Source organism: Bufo bufo, chromosome 1, assembly GCF_905171765.1.
Source record: "Bufo bufo chromosome 1, aBufBuf1.1, whole genome shotgun sequence".
In the NCBI taxonomy this organism is placed as follows: Eukaryota; Metazoa; Chordata; class Amphibia; order Anura; family Bufonidae; genus Bufo; species Bufo bufo.
The window spans coordinates 608,150,112-608,171,825 of NC_053389.1; the positions used below are offsets into that span (position 1 = coordinate 608,150,112).

The 21,714-nt window shown below is 44.8% G+C and overlaps 1 protein-coding gene across 1 annotated transcript in view; it reads right to left on the minus strand.

The window, feature by feature from the left end:
• Positions 1-21,437, minus strand: part of SLC28A1 (solute carrier family 28 member 1) — an 81,247-nt gene extending 59,810 nt beyond the window's left edge. The window contains exon 1 of the mRNA XM_040415758.1: positions 21,325-21,437. The gene's annotated coding sequence lies outside the window, so the exon portion shown is untranslated. The remainder of the gene's footprint in view (positions 1-21,324) is intronic.
• Between the last annotated feature and the right edge of the window lie 277 nt (positions 21,438-21,714).

Here is a 21,714-nt window from a genome sequence, read left to right on the forward strand (position 1 = left end):
CAGTCTAATTTTTTGCTGCTGGTGGCAGCAACATTCATTCAGTGTAATTTTTTATTAGGCGGTGATGACAGCGACATTACTTGCGCTATACCTCCTGTTTAACGTGTGCGCATCCTAAACATATCTGTGACATTCTGTGTACTTTATTTGGCATACACTTACAAAACCTGCGCTACTGTACGTGTGACATACTTGCAAGCATATATACCATTTATTATGCGCAAGGTGAGCAGTAAGGGACGGGGAAGTGGCCGTGCTGCTGATGGTGCACGCAGAGGCCGTGGCCCTGGGCGCGGGGAAACTGTGCCTGCTGCCAGAGCATAAGAAACACACTCATCCACGATACCTAGCTTCATGTCCCAGTTTAAAGGGCGGCGCAGGACACCACTCTCGAAGTCAGACCAGTGCGACCAGGTGGTCGGTTGGATTGCAGCAGATAATGGTCGGTTAAGCACCACCCTGTCTTCCACAAAGTCCAGTCTCAGTAGCCAAGAGTCTGGTCAACAGAATCCTCACCCTGATATTCCTTCCACCCACCATGGAGAGTCTTGGCAAACAAGTGATCCCACACTCGGATATTCCGAGGAGCTGTTTTCATCGCCATTCCTTCATTTGGGCCTCTCGCCAAGCCCGCTTGAAGAGGGACATGAGGAGATCTTGTGTCCTGATTCCCAAACTCTGGAGCATCCACAGTCAGAAGAAGATGACGGTGGGGAACGGAAATTAGTGTTTCACGAGGTGGATGATGATGATGAGACACAGTTGCCAATTAGTCAACCGCAATTAGGGTCTCATGATGAGGATGAGACACAGTTGTCAATAACTGAGGTTGTTGTTAGATCAACAAGTCAGGAGGATGACCAGAGTGAGGAAGTGGAAGAGGAGGTGCTGGACGATGAAGTCACTGACCCAACCTGGGAAGGTGACAAGCCGAGCGAGGACAGCAGTACAGAGGAGGAGGGATCCGCAGCACCGCAACAGGCTGGAAGAGGCAGTGGGGTGGCAAAAGGGAGAAGGCGGGCCACACCAAACAGGCCCGCAACTGTTCAAGGGGTAGATGTTCCGCAGTCTGGCGCTTTTTTGAGGAATGTGTGGACAATAAAATTGTCATTTGCAATCTGTGCCGTACCAAAATGAAAATGAGCAGGGGCGTGAACACTAGCAACTTCACCACCACCAGCATGATCCACCACATGGCATCAAAGCACCCCAATAGGTGGGCCGAACACCTGGGTCCACAACCAGTGTCCACGGGTCACACCACTGCCTCCTCTTCCCCTGTGTTACGTGCTGGCCAATCCCCTGTCCAAGACGCAGGCCAGGATGCCTCCTGCCATGCATCTGGACTTTCGAAAGCACCATCAGCTAGCACATCCACTTCTGTGTCCCAGTGCAGCTTACAGATGTCTATACCCCAGGCCTTTGACCGAAAGTGCAAATACCCAGCCACCCACCCACAGACCTTAGCACTAAATGCGCACCTTTCCAAATTGCTGGCCCTGGAAATGTTGCCATTTAGGCTTGTGGACACTGAGGCTTTCCGCAGCCTGATGGCGGCGGCTGTCCCTCAGTACTCTGTCCCTAGCCGCCAATATTTTTCACAGTGTGCAGTCCCAGTCTTACACCAGCATGTGTCCTGTAACATCAATCATGCCCTGACCAACGCAGTTATTGGTAAGGTCCACTTAACGACTGACACATGGACAAGTGCTTGTGGCCGGGGATGCTACATTTCCCTGACGGCACACTGGGTGAACGTTGTGGAGGCCGGGAGCGAGTCGCACCCTGAGATGGCACAGGTGCTACCGACGCCAAGGATTGCGGGCCCTACTTCCATCAGGGTTTCCGCCGCCACCTACGTTAGTGGCTGCAACCCCCCCTTCTCCGCCTCCTCCTCCACTTCCACCTCTGAATTATCATCTTGCAGCACCAGTCAGACATCAGTCAGTAGCTAGAAACAGTGTAGCACTGCAGTGGGGAAGCGGCAACAGGCCGTGCTTAAACTGATCTGTTTAGGTGACAAACAGCACACCACCGCAAAGCTGTGGCAGGGGATAAGGGACCAGACTGAGCTGTGGTTCTCGCCACTCAACCTACAACCAGGCATGGTGTGGCAACCACACATCCCATGCCTATCCCACGTGTTCAACCTAGTGGTTCAGCGGTTTCTCAAAACCTACCCCAATTTACCTGAGCTACTGGTAAAGGTGCGCCACGTGTGTGCCCATTTCCGCATGTCATCGACAGCTTCCGCCGGTCTGGCAACGCTGCAGCAGTGCTTGCAATTGCCAGCTCACCGACTGTTGTGCGATGTGAGCATGCGCTGGAACTCCATGTTTCAGATGTTGGCAAGGCTTTGTGAGCAGCACAGGGCAGTAGTGGAATACCAGCTGCAACATGGTCGTCGCCTTTCCAGTCAGCTTCCACTCTTCACAAGCGACGAGTGGGCATTGATGTCTGACTTCTGTGAGGTTTTACGCAGCTTTGAGGAGTCAACACAGATGGTGAGCGGCGATAACGCTATTATCAGTGTAACCATCCCACTTCTGTGTCTACTCAAACACTCGCTGCTCACAATTAAGGTGGACGATTTGCATGTGGAAGAGGTGGAAATGGGGAAGACAGTACACAGGGTGATAGCCAGACCACCCTCAGTTGGTCTTCTCAGCGCAAATTGGATGATGAGGAGGAGGAGCAGGAGACAGTTGCCTCCGCTACAGTGGGTAGTACCCATGAAAGTTTTATTCCATCTGTTTAGCATGGATAAGTAGAAGAGGAGGAAGATGATGAGGAGATTAAGAGTCATCCTCCTGATGAGGACAGCGAAGTCTTGTCTGTTGGGACTCTTGCACACATGGTTGATTTTATGTTAGGCTGCCTTTCCCGTGACCCTCGCGTTGTACGCATTTTGGCCAACACCGATTACTGGTTGTTCACCCTTCTCAACGCCCGCTATAAGGACAACTTCTCATCTCTCATTCCTGTGGTGGAGAGGACGAGCAAAATGGTGCAATACCAGAAGATCATTGTGGAAAAATTGCTCCAAAAATTTCCAGCTGACAACGCTGGCTGCAGAGTACGTAGTTCCTTGGCCAATCAAAGAGGGAAGGCGAGGGGAACACACAGCAGTTCCAACAGAGGCAGGGCAACACTCTCCAAGGCTTGAGACAGTTTTATGACACCCGCCAGCACCCTCAACCTGATGTGTGGCCTAGTGTCACAAGGAGGGAAAAATTTTGGAACATGGTGAAGGAGTGCGTAGCAGACCGTGTCAGCGTCCTCAGTTATCCCTGTGTGCCTTACAACTATTGGGTGTCCAAGCTGGACACGTGGCACGAACTGACGGCTTGGAGATGCTGGCCTGCCCCGCCGCCAGCGTTTTGTCAGAGCGTGTATTTAGTGCTGCTGGGGGCATAATAACTGATAAGCGCATCCGCCTGTCAAATGAAAATGCTGACCGGTTAACTCTTATAAAAATAACAAGGCCTGGATTGCCCCTGACTTCTCTACTCCACCAGAGGAAAGCGGCTGAACATAAAGGCTAAATATGGCTGGTGTATTGAATTGTCATGCCCTGCTCAGGCTATGTGCGGAGGTCTGCCAGGTTAGCAGCACGTGTGTAGCCTTTTGTTTTTGTTTTGGAGTTGAGCTATATCCGCCTCCCTTCAGGTGCACTGGGTGGGGTCGTTGGTTTGAGTTTAAATTACGCCCACTCCCAGTGTCCTGTGCGGGTTATAGCTTCTGTCTGGCTCAGAGAAAGGAAGGAAGGATTTGCTGTTCCTGCTCAGTAAAGATAAGTTGGTTTTGTTTATCTTGTGGTTGTCTGTCTAGGCTGTTAGAGAGATGCCTGACCCTCCAGGTCTGAGGGAGCAGGCTGCCTCTTTCCCCCTTTTCACCATCTTAGGGATTCTAGGGAATCTTCAGCCTAAGCACGAGGACACGTTTATTCCCACCTTCAGGGTCTGAACGTGGGCATAGAAGTCTAGGGAGAGCTGGTAGGGATTTGTCAGGAGGTCACCTTTATCCCCAGCTGTGTATCTTGTATCCTGTCCGCCGTGACATGAATACACTGTATTCCCATGCACCCCTTTCACCACTAAAAAGGGTATATGGTTCAATCTCCCTTTTCTCGTCCTCCTCCTCCATCATATCGACATGCTTATTATGCTGCCCTTGCTCCTAATGTTTTAGAGGGTCAGCTCAGCAGCGGGCCCTCACCCATAATGTTTTAGAGGGTCACCAGCAGGACTTCACTCATAATGTTTTTTAGGGTCACCAGCAGGCCCTCAACCATAATGTTTTAAAGGGTCAGCTCAGCAGCAGACCCTCACCCCTAAATTTTTAGATGGTCAGCTCAGCAGCAGGCCCTCGCCCACAAAATATTTTAGATGGTCAGCTCAGCAGCAGAACCTCACCAACAAAATTTTTTAGATGGTCAGCTCAGCAGCAGGCCCTCGCCCCCCCCAATTTTTTTACATGGTCAGCTTGGCAGCAGGCCCTCGCGAATAATGTTTTAGATGGTCAGCTCAGCAGCAGGCCCTCGCCCACAAAATTTTTTAGATGGTGAGCTCGGCAGCAGGCCATGGCGCACAAATTTTTTTTGATGATCAGCTCGGCAGCAGGCCCTCACCCCTAATGTTTTAGATGGTCAGCTCAGCAGCAGACCCTCACCCTTAATGTTTTAGATGGTGAGCTCGTCAGCAGGCCCTTGCGCACAAAATTTTTTAGATGGTCAGCTCGGCAGCAGGCCCTCACCCCTAATGTTTTAGATGTCAGCTCAGCAGCAGACCCTCACCCTTAATGTTTTAGATGGTCAGATCAGCAGCAGGCCCTCGCCCCTAATGTTTTAGAGGGTCACCAGCAGGCCCTTGCTCCTATTGTTTTTGAGGGTCACCAGCAGGCCATCAATCATATTTTTTCAAGGGTGTGTATGATGACCACCTTTATGTGTAATAAAGGGTGTATTGGAGTGCTGGTTCCTTGTAATTTTTGGCAGCCCTTTCACTTAGTGCATAGGCTTTATGGGTGTAGGAGTCCCACTACCTGAACAATTGGGAATGAGGCCCTCCTTTATGTGATATACAGGTTGTATCGGAGTGCCTCTTCCTTGTAATTTTTGGCAGCACTTGCACATTATATACAAGTAAATATACAGGAAAGAATGTTTCCTAACAATTTTTCCTCTAAAATCGATTTTATCTTCGGTTTGTTGCGTATTATTGTCAGTCTATAAAAGTGGCGTACTACTTTGACAACATCATTCCCAGCAGCGACCTGGGAGTCCAAGATGCATCGAGACATCCTCCTCATGCTGTTCCCGAACCATTTCAGTGGTGTTTCCATCAATGTATGACCTTTTACTATGAACCAGACAACCTCGCCTCTTCAGAGCAGGGGGTGCCTGGTTTAATGCTCGGGTTCTCCCATTGACTTCCATTGTGCATCCCGAGGTGTTCTACTCGAACACCCGAGCACTTTGGTGCTCGACCAACACTAAATAAGATAACAAGTGTAATTTATGGTTTTAAAAGGATTAGGGTACGGCCACACAATCAGTTTTCTTCATGCAGTTTTAGAAGCCAAAACCAGGAGTGAATTAAAAAAAGAGTAGAAGCTGTATCTGTCCTTTACACTTTCTCTCCTTATCCACTCTTGATTTTGGCTTCTAAAACTGCATGCAGAAAAATGTGGCTATACCCGTAGGCCTAACAATAATTATATTTTAGGGGGCACACTAAGGTAAATGAGGAGTGCAAATGTGGTCAAAAGAGAATCATATAACAACAAAGACCAAAGCAAGTCAAAAGGACCACAATACTATGCACATACAAGCAGATATAGAAATGTATGAAAGACAATTTTATTGGACACTAAGACATACACATAATAAAAATTGTATACAATAGAACAATGTATTTGTTAGACAATAAAACCAAACAACAATGCTGAACCCACAAATGTCCATAAATAATGAGTAAGGACTATAAATGTAACCCAGTCAAATCAAATACACATATAGAGATACCATTAAAGTGCATTAAATATAATATGGCATCAAAAGAAAATCAAAAAGACTAAGTCAGGTCAAAATGTGTGCCATAACCTGTCTACACGACTGGTGTTGTGGGTTCGCAAGGAAAGAGATGCCCCACGCGTATCGCCGGCGCAATCCAGCTTCCTCAGGGGTAAATGATCATTGTTTAGTGTGTCCTATATATACCCATGACCCCAAACTCAATGATTTGAATGAATATAATTAATGTGTACACCTGTATTACCTGACATCTATATGAATTCATGGCGTCCCCAGGGCAACACTGCGTTTGCGCTAAAGGATCAGAGACCGGAAGTAACCCGGTCATGTGACCGGATCAAATATGGCTATGGTGGAACGCATAAGCACTCCAAAAGTGTCCAAAATGGAACACACATGCGTTCCAAAGCAGAGCGCAGGCAGAATATACAAGATATATGTGCATGTACAAGCAACTGGGCAACGAGGCATAAGGAAATGAGGCCATGAAGCTGAAAGTGGGCTAATATATTAGAATAAAGAAAAATAATATGTAAACTTCAATTATTTGTCGGCGAAGCATCATTTAACATAGTGCATAAGATATTGAAATGATTACATAGAGATTAACCAAATATACAACCATCAATAATGTAATTAAATACATGAAATAACATAATTCATACATAACATAATTAAAAAATTAGTACAAAATTAAATATTTATTGGCCAATAAATATAAATGAATAAATGAGTTTTAAAAAAATTATAATAATATTAAATTCTTTGGTGGAAATTTCACCACAAAGCAAAAACGTGAAAATTTGTGTATAAAAATATCCAGAATACCTGTGAAACTAACCTGTGAAAAAAGGGAGTGACACTCAATTAGTCAAAAAATTTGTGTTAAGTTTGTTTTTTAGGTTTTTAAAGTAGAAACCCACAGAAGTGAGTTCCCAATTTAATCACTAAAAAACAATGCAAGGAAATGATGAATCTGTGAAAAGAAAAAAGGAGAAATAAGAAAGAAAAGTGATAATCTGGATTGTGAAGAAAAAGATACAATGAGGTAAAATCCTCATCCATAAAAAACTAGTGATTCAAGTGCAGAAACCCACAAAGCTGAGTTCCTTATTTAACCCATAAGGTGCAAGTGAATCCAAGACAAAGATCCACCTAGATTCAAGGTGGAGTAACTGTGGGGTGATGGAACCGCCCCTGAGAGTACCTTGCACTAATGCAAGCCCAACAATTTTCATGCCATTAATATTGCATTGATGATGGTCCAAAAAATGTGCGGCCACTGAGGTCAAGGGTTTTTCTGCTCGGGCCCTATCACGACGTGCCAAGGCAATATTCGATAAATGTTGTTGAACACGTTTGTGTAACTCTTAGCCGGTCTGGCCTACATAGATTTTTTCACACTTACAAATAAGAGCGTGAACCACATTTCGAGTACGGCAGTTCACATAAGGTGTCAGAGAAATCCTTGTGGAATCCTTCAGGTTGATAAAAGAATTAGTGCCAATCATAAATTGGCATACATTACAATTACCACAAGGATAGGTGCCCTTCAGTTTGACACCTCTCCCCAAACTTTGGGTGGGTCGCTGAAAGTGGCTACGTGCCAATTTGTCCCGCAAACTCGGGGCCCTGCGTGCAACAATCTTAGGACGCGGGTCAACATAATCACGTAATTTAGAATCAGCTAATAAAAGACACCAATGTGTATCCAACACTTTATAAAGATCATGTCATTGATTATTATCCACTTAAGGACCACAGGTTTATACCCCCCTAAAGACCAGGCCCTTTTTTACAAATCGGCACTACACTACTTTCACCGTTTATTGCTCGGTCATGCAACTTACCACCCAAATGAATTTTACCTCCTTTTCTTCTCACTAATAGAGCTTTCATTTGGTGGTATTTCATTGCTGCTGACATTTTTACTTTTTTTGTTATTAATCGAAATTTAACGTTTTTTTTGCAAAAAAATGACATTTTTCACTTTCAGTTGTAAAATTTTGCAAAAAAAAACGAGATCCATATATAAATTTTGCTCTAAATTTATTGTTCTACATGTCTTTGATAATAAAAAAATGTTTGGGTAAAAAAAAAATGGTTTGGGTAAAAGTTATAGCGTTTACAAACTATGGTACAAAAATGTGAATTTCCGCTTTTTGAAGCAGCTCTGACTTTCTGAGCACCTGTCATGTTTCCTGAGGTTCTACAATGCCCAGACAGTACAAACACCCCACAAATCACCCCATTTCGGAAAGTAGACACCCTAAGGTATTCGCTGATGGGCATAGTGAGTTCATAGAACTTTTTATTTTTTGTCACAAGTTAGCGGAAAATGATATATTTTTTTTTTTCTTACAAAGTCTCATATTCCACTAACTTCTGACAAAAAATAAAAGCTTCCATGAACTCACTATGCCCACCAGCGAATACCTTGGGATGTCTTCTTTCCAAAATGGGGTCACTTGTGGGGTAGTTATACTGCCCTGGCATTCTAGGGGCCCAAATGTGTGGTAAGGAGTTTGAAATCAAATTCTGTAAAAAATGGCCAGTGAAATCCGAAAGGTGCTCTTTGGAATATGGGCCCCTTTGCCCACCTAGGCTGCAAAAAAGTGTCACACATGTGGTATCTCCGTATTCAGGAGAAGTTGGGGAATGTGTTTTGGGGTGTCATTTTACATATACCCATGCTGGGTGAGAGAAATATCTTGGCAAAAGACAACTTTGTATAAAAAAATGGTAAAAGTTGTCTTTTGCCAAGATATTTCTCTCACCCAGCATGGGTATATGTAAAATGACACCCCAAAACACATTCCCCAACTTCTCCTGAATACGGAGATACCACATGTGTGACACTTTTTTGCAGCCTAGGTGAGCAAAGGGGCCCATATTCCAAAGAGCACCTTTCGGATTTCACTGGTCATTTTTTACAGAATTTGATTTCAAACTCCTTACCACACATTTGGGCCCCTAGAATGCCAGGGCAGTATAACTACCCCACAAGTGACCCCATTTTGGAAAGAAGACACCCCAAGGTATTCGCTGATGGGCATAGTGAGTTTGTGGAAGTTTTTATTTTTTGTCACAAGTTAGTGGAATATGAGACTTTGTAAGAAAAAAAAAAAAAATCATCATTTTCCACTAACTTGTGACAAAAAATAAAAAATTCTAGGAACTCGCCATGCCCCTCACGGAATACCTTGGGGTGTCTTCTTTCCAAAATGGGGTCACTTGTGGGGTAGTTATACTGCCCTGGCATTTTCCAGGGGCCCTAATGTGTGGTAAGTAGGTAAATGACCTGTGAAATCCGAAAGGTGCTCTTTGGAATATGGGCCCCTTTGCCCACCTAGGCTGCAAAAAAGTGTCACACATGTGGTATCGCCGTATTCAGGAGAAGTTGGGGAATGTGTTTTGGGGGGTCATTTTACATATACCCATGCTGGGTGAGATAAATATCTTGGCAAAAGACAACTTTTCCCATTTTTTTATACAAAGTTGGCATTTGACCAAGATATTTCTCTCACCCAGCATGGGTATATGTAAAATGACACCCCAAAACACATTCCCCAACTTCTCCTGAGTACGGCGATACCAGATGTGTGACACTTTTTTTGCAGCCTAGATGCGCAAAGGTGCCCAAATTCCTTTTAGGAGGGCATTTTTAGACATTTGGATACCAGACTTCTTCTCACGCTTTGGGGCCCCTAGAATGCCAGGGCAGTATAAATACCCCACATGTGACCCCATTTTGGAAAGAAGACACCCCAAGGTATTCAATGAGGGGCATGGCGAGTTCATAGAAATTTTTTTTTTTTTGGCACAAGTTAGCGGAAATTGATATTTTTTATTTTTTTCTCACAAAGTCTCCCTTTCCGCTAACTTGGGACAAAAATTTCAATCTTTCATGGACTCAATATGCCCCTCACGGAATACCTGGGGGTGTCTTCTTTCCGAAATGGGGTCACATGTGGGGTATTTATACTGCCCTGGCATTCTAGGGGCCCTAAAGCGTGAGAAGAAGTCTGGAATATAAATGTCTAAAAAAATTTACGCATTTGGATTCCGTGAGGGGTATGGTGAGTTCATGTGAGATTTAATTTTTTGACACAAGTTAGTGGAATATGAGACTTTGTAAGAAAAAAAAAAAATTTCCGCTAACTTGGGCCAAATCAACTTGGGGTGATCAATGACAGGGGGGTGATCAATGACAGGGGGGGGTGATCAATGACAGGGGGGGTGATCAATGACAGGGGGGGTGATCAGGGAGTCTATATGGGGTGATCACCCCCCTGTCATTGATCACCCCCCTATAAGGCTCCATTCAGATGTCCGTATGTGTTTTGCGGATCCGATCCATGTATCCGTGGATCCGTAAAAATCATACGGACATCTGAATGCAGCCTGACAGGGGGGGTGATCAATGACAGGGGGGTAATCAATGACAGGGGGGTGATCAGGGAGTCTATATGGGGTGATCACCACAGTCATTGATCATGCCCCTGTAAGGCTCCATTCAGACGTCCGTATGCGTTTTGCGGATCCGATCCATCTATCAGTGGATCCGTAAAAATCATGCGGACGTCTGAATGGAGCTTTACAGGGGTGTGATCAATGACAGGGGGGTGATGAGGGAGTCTATATGGGGTGATCAGCACAGTCATTGATCACGCCCCTGTAAGGCTCCATTCAGACGTCCGTATGCGTTTTGCGGATCCGATCCATCTATCAGTGGATCCGTAAAAATCATGCGGACGTCTGAATGGAGCTTTACAGGGGTGTGATCAATGACAGGGGGGTAATCAATGACAGGGGGGTGATGAGGGAGTCTATATGGGGTGATCACCACAGTCATTGATCACGCCCCTGTAAGGCTCCATTCAGACGTCCGTGTGCGTTTTGCGGATCCGATCCATCTATCAGTGGATCCGTAAAAATCATGTGGACGTCTGAATGGAGCTTTACAGTGGTGTGATCAATGACAGGGGGGTAATCAATGACAGGGGGGTGATCAGGGAGTCTATATGGGGTGATCAGGGGTGATCAGGGGCTAATAAGGGGTTAATAAGTGACCGGGGGGGGGGGGTGTAGTATAGTGTAGTGGTGCTTGGTGCTACTTTACTGAGCTACCTGTGTCCTCTGGTGGTCGATCCAAACAAAGGGGACCACCAGAGGACCAGGTAGCAGGTATATTAGACGCTGTTATCAAAACAGCGTCTAATATACCTGTTAGGGGTTAAAAAAAACACATCTCCAGCCTGCCAGCGAACGATCGCCGCTGGCAGGCTGGAGATCAACTCTCTTACCTTCCGTTCCTGTGAGCGCGCGCGCCTGTGTGCGCGCGTTCACAGGAAATCTCGGCTCACGCGAGATGACGCCTATTGGCGTTAGCGTAGCCTGGGGGAGCCGCCGCAATGACGCCTTTCGGCGTTAGCGTGGCGGCAAGCGGTTAAACTTAGTAATGATATGTACTTTACTACTCTGTGTTTGAGGTTTGGGTTTATTGATCAATAGTTTTTTTTATTAGAGTATATGCTCTTTCACATGGACATATACAATAAGCATATGGTAGCATTTGAGTCCCGAATTTAGGGGATTACAACTGAGCAATATTCTCAGCTTTTTCAGCATAATAAAAAAAGGAAATAAACAGGAAAAAACAAAAACAAATAGAGCAGTGCCATCAACAAATCCTAAACTGTCATTATAGAGTCCATAGGCTCTGTCATGTCGCTCACCACCTCCCCAGTACCACTGCCGTCAGAGCTCGACTCGGTAGTTGATGTTGGATACAAACAGCCCCAGGATACCCAATCTCTTTCATAATTGCTGATTGTAAAAATTTCGTGGGCTAAATTTTTTTCGTATGATCTGGTTATTCTACAGCTCTCACTATCTCCTAAATAATCAGGGGTAGTTGTGCTTTTCCACTTTGTCGTGATTGCAAGCTTGGTGGCGAGGAAAAGATGCATCGGGATTTTCCTGAATCAGTATGGTATTTTTGTGAGATTAATCAGCAATAGAGCCAGGGCAGGGTCTGGGGCTATCTGACATCCAGCCGCATCGGAAACAGCATTAAACACCTGGGACCACAATGCAGATATCTGAAAACATTCCCATAATATATGAACAAGCGACTCTTTACCACCACATATCCTCCAGCAAATACAAGACGAACCTGGAAATATTGCACTAAGTCTCATTGGGGTGAAATACCACCTGAGCATTGCTTTCATGTAAGATTCTAAGTGTGATGTTCATTTAAGATTGGATACTACAAATCTGATTGCCGTGGACCATTGAGCTAGGGAGAAATTCAGTTTCAGGTCTGCTTCCCACGCTGAGAAAGGGGCCGTTTTGGTAAAGCACTCTTTATCGTCCAAATATGAGTAGATTGGTTTTATCCCTGAATGAACAGCACCTGTCGGGGACCATTGTGTTAGAAGTTGCAGGTTCCCTTTAGTTTTGAACGAGGGGTTATCTGTTAAGAGATGTCTAATTCTTAGGTATTTGTAGAATTCTTGGTGTGGAATATTATATATCCTTTGTATTTCTTCAAAGGACTGTAAGGAGAAGTGAGTCAGCAAGTCACCCACTTTACTGATTCCTCTGTCCCTCCAGGACTTCACAGACAAGTCCGGGACAATGCATTGTAGGGATTCGATCGGTGTAAGGTGGGCCATAGAAACCGTTCTACCTTTACCTCTTACATGATAGGTCTTCCAATGGGCCACAGAGGTGGATATGAAGTAGGGGGGGATAAGACTAGAAAAACCGTCGTGCAAAGAGGCCATGAGAAGTGCCTTCAGGTTCCGCACTGGGGCTTGTGACTGCTCAATGTGTACCCATTGTTTGCCTATATTACCCACCTACCAGTCCCTCAGTTGGTTTATTCTTGAGGCTAAATAGTAGTCAAAAATATTGGGTAGACTCAGACCGCCATATTTATACACATAATGCTTTTAGCTATCTGTGGTCTGCCTTTGTTCCAGACAAATTTGTTTAACATCTTACTGGTTGCATTAAAAAAGGAAAAAGGGATCGGTATGGGTATGGTCCTAAATAAGTACAACAGCTTCGGGAGTGTATGCTGTTGAAAATCAGCAATGCGTCCCATCCATGTCAACTCAGTCTTAGCCACATTGTCTAGCTCTGCTTGCAGTGACCGAAGGAGAGGAGGGAAATTAGCTTTATATAAACTCTGGGGAGTAGCGCTTACTTTGAATCCCAAGTATTGCACTTCAGACTACTTCCAATCTAAGGGGAATTGTTTCTTTAAGTTTGCCAAGGATCTGTTCGAAAGCCACATGGGAAGGGCCTGAGATTTACCCTCATTAACCTTGTAGTATGAGAGAGTCCCATATGAGTGAATCATTCTTATCACTGATTCTAAGGATGAAGCGGAACTGGTTAAGGTAAGGATGATATCATCCGCGTATAGTGGCAGACGGTGTTGTCTGTTCCCAGTCTGTACCCCTTCTATTTCAGATAACTGGCGAATTGCTTGAGCTAAAGGTTCCAGTAATAGTATAAATATGAGGGGCGATAGAGGACATCTCTGCCTCGTGCTGTTGGACAAAACGAACGGGTCAGACAGAACCCCATTGGCCAGGACTCGGGCAGATGGTCCAGTGTACAGCGATTTTATCGCCGTTACCGCGCGTTCCGGGAATCCCATCTTGTGGAGCACCGAGAAGACAAAAGACCAATTAACGCGGTTAAATGCCTTCTCAGCATCCAGAGTAACAAACACTGCAGGTATCCCAGCCCGGTTAATGAAATTTGTGAGAGTAAGTCAGTTTGGAACTTCTCCCTGAGTTTTTTATCCCTGTGCCCTATTTTGATGAGGATTCCCCGGATGAAGGCCTTATGAGCCACCCAGACTACTGCCGGGTTTGACACTGATCTGACATTAAACTGGAAGTATTCTTCCGGGGCTTGGGTCACCTCAGCCTAGTATAGTGTGTTGGCCAATACATACTCATTTGCTCTCCAAAGCGGGTTTGGTGGAGTGTTAAATTGCTCAGTGACATCTAGTGTTATGGGCGCATGATCCGACCAGGTAATCTGGCCTATACTGGAGTTTACCGCAGCCGAAAGGGTCTCTCTATCCACTAGGATCAGGTCAATGCGCGAATAGGAGTGGTTGGCGGGTGAATAATAGGAGTAGTCTCTTTCGGAAGCATGGTGAATGCGCCAAACATCATATAAAGAGTGTTTTAATAAAGATTGTGTTAAAAAGTGGAGCTATTTCTGGCTGAGGTGGAAGAGTCTTGGGAAAGGTCTGGGACCATATTGAAGTCCCCGCATATGATGATCCTACCTTTTTGCATTGACTGCACCTTGTTGAATAGTCTATTTAGAAGGTGTTGTGGTCTCACATTTGGGGCATAAATCCCTACCAACGTATATAACACATTATTCAAAGAACAGACATGTATAATATACCGCACTCAGGGATCGATGATAGAGGAAACAGCGGTGTGAGCTACAGAATTCCTGATTGCCATTAGAACCTCCCGCTTTTTCCCCTCCCCATGGGCCTGAAGTATAACCGGGAAACAGTGGTGTTTTATCCTTTCAGCCTCTTTAGCAATATGTGTCTTTTGGGCACAAAAGATATCACATTTAAGTGAGAGGGCTTCTTCCACATCATCCAGCTATTAAGGCCACATACATTTAGAGAACCTATTTTCAGCACTTTCAGCTATCGTCTGAGGTGGAAAGGGGTATACCCTTCTTTGCAAGGCAGTACATGGACATACATTTTTGTATAGGCAAGGCTCTATCAAACATTAGATACAATTGGTGAACCTGAGAAAAAAAATAAAAACATGAAAAACATTAAAAAAAACAGAAACATTCTACCCAAAGAAAGGGGTAGATGTGGAAACGAACAAGAGGCATGCGAAAATGCCCCTTTTGTACTTGCGGGGGAAGTTCAGGCATGCACACCGAGCGAGGGGATGCTCATCCGCTCTAGTAGTGTGCAGGTAGCTAGAGTTATTGAACCCTTCAACGATTCTTCTTCTTGCGTCTACTCTCCACCAGGTGCCACTCGTTGTCATCTGTAATGCGAGGGGGAGTTTTGCGGAATTGCGAATCCTCCAAAACAATGTTCCATGAGGCCAGCACCGCCTTTCCTTCATCCACTGATCGAATCACCACGAAGGATCCATTCTTATGGACTAGAAGCTTCACTGGGAAACCCGAGCGGTAGGCAATAGAGTGTGCTCTCAGGGCGGAGGTTATCACGGACAGATTGCAGCGTAGTTGTAAAGTAGCCACTGAGAGGTCAGCAAACAATTTGATTGTCTAATACAGCGGTTCTCAACCTAGGGGTCGCGACCCCTTTGGGGGTCGATCGGCCCTTTCCGGGGGGTCGCCTGAGGCTTCCTATTAGGGCTGCACGATTGTAGCGTTACATTACCCTACTTCGTGAGATTTCCCTACCTCCTGACTTCCCGTCGCACTGCTAATGACGTGAGGAGGCGTTCCTGAGTTTTGACGATCTGCGCATGCGCAAACCGACAGTTTATGGAAAATCTCAGCGGAGTTCAGCTTCACACCGGGACACTGCGCATGCGCCGGCCGGAGTTAGCCGCGCTTGCGCACTGGGCCGTAATATTTCCCTACTAAGGCTCTCCTGCGCATGCGCAGTGTCCCGGTGTAAAGCTGAACTCCGCTGAGATTTTCCATAAACTGTCGGTTTGCGCATGCGCAGATCGTCAAAGCTCAGGAACGCCTCCTCACGTCATTAGCAGTGCGACAGGAAGTCAGGAGGTAGGGAAATCTCACGAGGTAGGGTAATGTAACGCTACAAATAGGAGAGAGATTGTTTCACACAGGAGTAACATACTTTACACGCAAAGACAGTTATGTGCGCAGTTTAGGACACATGAGATCCCCCATAACTATGTCATACCCAGCCGCGTCAGCGGCTCATATGGGAAAATGTAATGGTTGGGGGTCACCACAACATGAGGAACTGTATTAAGGGGTCACGGCTTTAGAAAGGTTGAGAACCACTGGTCTAATAAGTGCCGGTAAGGTTTCCAGCTTTCTAGCATTGGTCAGGACACGCTCCTTAATATGTTAGAAGTGGATTCTAACCAATACGTCCCTTGGGACTTCCTCAGACAGGTGTTTCGGCTTAGCTATCCTGTGGGCTCTATCTATAATTAAGTCTTGCTCGGTACATGTTGGTAAGAGCAGTTTAATTAGCCCTTGTATGTAATCTTGGAGGTCCGCAGGTGGAATACTCTCTGGCACCCCTCGCAGTTTCGTGTTTTTCTGCGGGACCAATACTCCAGATCAGCCACTTTTGCTCTATGTTGCGCTATCTCCTCAGTCAGGAGGTCATGAGAGTCTATAAGATTATTGTGGGATGCCGCAAACTACCCTATCTTGACTTCCACATGTTGTACCCTGTTCCCCAACTCGGCGACAGATGATTGGATCGGTACAATTAGCTGGGATAGATGAGTTGACATAGAGTGATTAAATGCTAGCAGCATATCTTTTAAAAGACTACTTGACGCTGGTTTATTATTAGTGGGGAACTTTTTCAGTACCTCTGATAGCGTAGTGGAGTCCTTCTGACTAAGGCACGGTTCGCCACCATTCTCCTCTTCGGAAGGCTCCTGCCTCCCAGGCCTCTGTTTTGCCGGGCTGGTGGTGGGGGAGTCCCGTGCTCTGGTTCGCGCTGTTAATGAGCCCAGACCAGCGGCGCTTCCTCTTCCCTGTTCCACTGCAATCCCACCTGATGTAATTTGCCACGGCGAGCTGTCTGGTGATCTGGACTCCGCTGTTGCGATCTGACGCCGACTGAGCCGTTCGGAGAGCGGGAATCAGAGGAGGAGGTCTGTCTGGTGATCTGGACTCCGCTGTTGCGATCTGCCGCCGACTGAGCCGTTCGGAGAGCGGGAATCAGAGGAGGAGGTCGGGCTGGAAGCAGGATCGGCGGATGAGCTGATGCCGCCAGCGTCATCTTTGCCCCGTTCGTGTCCAAGAAGAAATCCAGCTTTCCTTGTGGCTTTAAACTTTTCTTCCCTCTCGTCAACATGAGGGTAGGTTGGAAGCACTGGTGAGTGCTTTTTCAGCTGAAATAGCGATATGTGAAGGGATCTTGCAGGGCTGAAACCCTATACAAGAGCAGGAGCTCTGAATCAGGCTGCAATCTCCTTCGGCTGCGCGGCCACGCCCCGAGGTTTGGGTTTAAAAAGTTCCAGCCGATTAGCCTCATTGGCCATTTCAAATGCCCTAGATATCACCTTCTTGGAATAGCCACGTTATCAAAAACGTGCAGTTAAATCGCTAGATGCTGTATGAAAATCTTATGTACAATTACGAGGCAGTCTCAGAAACTGTCCTTTGGGTATTCCCCTACACAGATGGAATGGATGAAAGCTGTTAAAATGCAATAGGCTATTCGTCGCTGTCTGTTTCCGAAAGAGAGATGTGTGAATCATCTGCTCATCCAAATGGATCTGTAAGTCCAGGAAGTCAACCGAAATGTCAGATATCCAAGGAAATATGATGTGCCGGATCTCCATATGTAGATCTTTCAAGAAAGTATTGAACTGCAGCAATTCCGTCTACATGCGCTATATTTGAGTAAAGTGATTTGACATCACAGGTAAGTATTAGGGTCTTGGAACGAAGATGAATCCCCTGAAAATTTTCTATTAAATGCATAGAGTCCCTAAGATGGGACTTGAGAACTTTGGGAGCATGTAAAAAGTAGATACCACTGGTTGCTTGACTTCTAAAAAGTATTTTTCTTTTTTAGTAATGATGTTCATCTGTAGTGCAGATGTGAGGAGTCTGTCCATTTTGGTCATAAAGACTTTCGTAGGATCTCCTTTATCCGCCTTTTTGACAAGGCAGGGTTCTGTTGCAGATTTTTTACAGCCTTAAGTTTCACATTACTCAAATTTTTGTTCTTAATACAGTTAGGTTGTAGTTTCTTAACCTCCAAAATCATAGCCTGTATCACCTTCATTTTCCTCTAAGATCATGAACACTCCCCTTTTGTCATCAGGAAGCTGATGTAATAAAGAAGGCTGGACATAGAGTGCTTTGAAGCACAATTGTCTGTGTGAGTACATGTGTAGAAAGGTTGATAATCTTCAATGACTGCTCCTCAACTGTTGCACTACTTCCATGCTGATTTACTGCTGTTGGAACCGTTTTTTCCGGGTCGAGGATTGTTGATTGTTGCCCCTCCGGTGGCCATAAAGTCTTATTTTGGGATTTACGTAGACCTCGCCTAACCTACCGTCATCGCTTATTTCGGATAAAAAATCATCACTGGTATTACTCAAGGAGAAATTAGCTCCACCATTTGATGCCACATTATCATTATGGCACACAGAAGTGCCAGGGTTGGGACATCCTCGCCCCACATTGCGTAAATTGCTTGTATGCTTCCATTTGTGTTTGGTTTTATTGTCTAACAAATACATTGTTCTATTGTATACTATTTTTGATATGTGTATGTCTTAGTGTTGTCCAATAAAATTGTCTTTCATACATTTCTATATCTGCTTGGATGTGCATAGTATTGTGGTCCTTTTGACTTGCTTTGGTCTTTGTTGTTATATACTCGTAGGCCTAGTTCACACATTAGTGATTTGGTCAGTGATTTCCATCAGTGATTTTGAGCCCAAACTAAGGCCCCTTTCACACGGGCGAGTATTCTGCGCGAATGCGATGCGTGAGTTGAATGCATTGCACCCGCACTGAATCCTGACCCATTCATTTCTATGGGGCTGTGCACACGAGCGGTGATTTTCACGCATCACTTGTGCGTTGCGTGAAAATTGCAGCATGCCCCTCTTTATGCGTTTTTCACGTAACGCAGGCCCCATAGAAATGAATGGGGTTGCGTGAAAATCGCAAGCATCCGCAAGCAAGTGCGGATGCGGTGCGATTTTCATGCACGGTTGCTAGGTGACGATCGGGATGGAGACCCGATCATTATTATTTTCCCTTATAACATGGTTATAAGGGAAAATAATAGCATTCTGAATATGCATAGTACAATAGGGCTGGAGGGGTTAAAAATATATATATATATATATATTAAACTCACCTTAATCCACTTGCTCGCGCAGCCCGGCTTCTCTTCTGTCTTCTTTTTTGCTGTGTGAAGGAAAAGGACCTGTGGTGACGTCACTCCGGTCATCACATGGTCCTTAACATGATCTTTTACCATGGTGATGGATCATGTGATGGATCATGTGATGACCGGAGTGACGTCACCACAGGTCCTTTTCCTGCACACAGCAAAAAAGAAGACAGAAGAGATGCTGGGCTGCGCGAGCAAGTGGATTAAGTTGAGTTTAATTTTTTTTTAACCCCTCCAACCCTATTGTACTATGCATTCTGTATTAAGAATGCTATTATTTTCCCTTATAACCATGTTATAAGGGAAAATAATACAATCTACAGAACACCGATCCCAAGCCCGAACTTCTGTGAAGAAGTTCGGGTTTGGGTACCAAACATGCACGATTTTTCTCACGCAAGTGCAAAACGCATTACAATGTTTTGCACTCGCGCGGAAAAATCACGCATGTTCCTGCAACGCACCCACACCTTTTCCCGCAACGCCCGTGTGAAAGAGACCTAAGAGTGGCGCCTACACAGAGATAAGGTGTAATGGAAAGATCTTCCCCTGTTCTGTGTTTAGAGCCGCACCTGGTTTTGGCTCACGATCACTGATGGAAATCACTGACCAAATCACTGAATTGTGAACGAGGCCGTTTGACGTTCATGAAATAAATCTGTCTGTGTGTCATCCATGAAGCATCCGTGTTTGGTCCGTATGTCTGTTTTTTTGGACTCTGTGTGTCATCTGTATTCCACTGCCACTGTTCAGCTGAAAAATAATTTCAAAAGCATTTTCTATCAGTGGTCAGTGAAAAACGGACCAAACACAGATGCTAACCCTGTTATGTCCAGGATTTTAACAGACCCAAAGACTACGATGGGTGTGTTTAGTCCGTATCATGGACCAGTTGTGCATCACCCACGTTCAGTGAAAAAAATACTGATTTGTGAATAAAAATATTAAAATCATTGGGTACATGTGCTGTCCACAACACACATCTGTGAAAAATTAAAATGTGAACGAGGCCTTAATGTGGAATCTATTACTGTACTTGTTTTTAGGCTGTTATTAAAGCAGAGAACATAGCTGTTTTACAGCAGACACTTCCTTTTAACCAAACACTTACCAAATCCATATTATAATCCTATGGTATTATTTTAGCTGATTGTTATGTATACACACCAATGTGTTATGTATACACACCAATACCGTACAATATATACACTGTAACCATCCAAAATTGCAGTAAATAGAGGGTGGTCCCCATGAAGGAGGAATGAAAGAATATATACAAAAGATAAGTGAACTAGAAATCTGTACATAAATCTGGTTTCAGTGGGGGGATAGACTTCAAAAAGAGACAAAGACAAGTTCTTATATACTGCAGGACCTATTGGAAATGTCTCATAACAAACATGCTCAAACATCGGGTGGCAGGGTGCATGAAGGGGGCGGCAGGGTGCATGCTCAACTCACCGCTTCATCAGGATGAGGAACAGGACACCAATTCTTAGGAGGGGATCCCAGTGGATGCACCTCCACTGATTAGTTAAAAGTATCCCCTGGCCCTGTGCTATGGATAGAGTATAACTTTCAATCATGACACAACCCTTCCTCATGCCACAGTGCATAACTGCAGTCATAGCAGACCAGGCCTGTACTATGGAACCCAGAAGCACTGGATTTCAGTACAAGTACATAATTCTAATTTTCTGTTTGTCTATTCAATCAAACAATTGGCATCTATTCGGGTAAATAAAAATAATAAATTCATACCATTACATACAATTATTACTGCAATGACGTAGTACTGTATTTTGGCACTTTGTAAGGCAGTACCTTAAGGCACTTATACTACCATGTGGGTCTTTTGAAAGTTTCTGCATAGAGATCTAAGACCTGAGGTCCAACATTTCAGTATTCTGTAATAAATGCACACATCTTGGTTATTATTGGTCAAGCCTAGCTGTAAATATCCAGAAAATCTGCAAATGAAATAAACTAATAATATTAGATTTTGAGTAGTGATGAGCGAATCGATTTGGTAATTTCTAATCTTGAGGTCGCTTGCACACCAGCATAGTGCCTGTTCACACATATGTATTATTTTGGCAAGCATTGCTACTCTGCTTAAACAAGCAAATTATTGAAATTGGCAAAACTATTTACTTACCTGTTTTTCTATGGATTTGTTCTTCTGGAGCTCCTGGCTGTGTGTGTATGTATGTGTGTGTGAAGACGTTTCAATCACTTATTTCCTTACCCTTAAAGCTAGGAAAGTATAATACATTATCAAATGGCAGCAAAGTCCAAAGCTGTGTCAGCGACTAGAAAGATCCCCGAGTGATTCCCACTTCCTTGTAATGGAGCTGTCATTCCAACTAAACGCATCAGCATTCAGCTCCTCTGCCATAGGCTGATTGTGACATTATCTGTACATACATGATTGCCTGCTTTTAATTATTTATTACAATATTGAGATATTCTATTTGTTATCAACAACTCCTGCAACAGTAATTATTTCTGGCTCTTGTACACAAGCTACCTATTAGATAACAGCCCC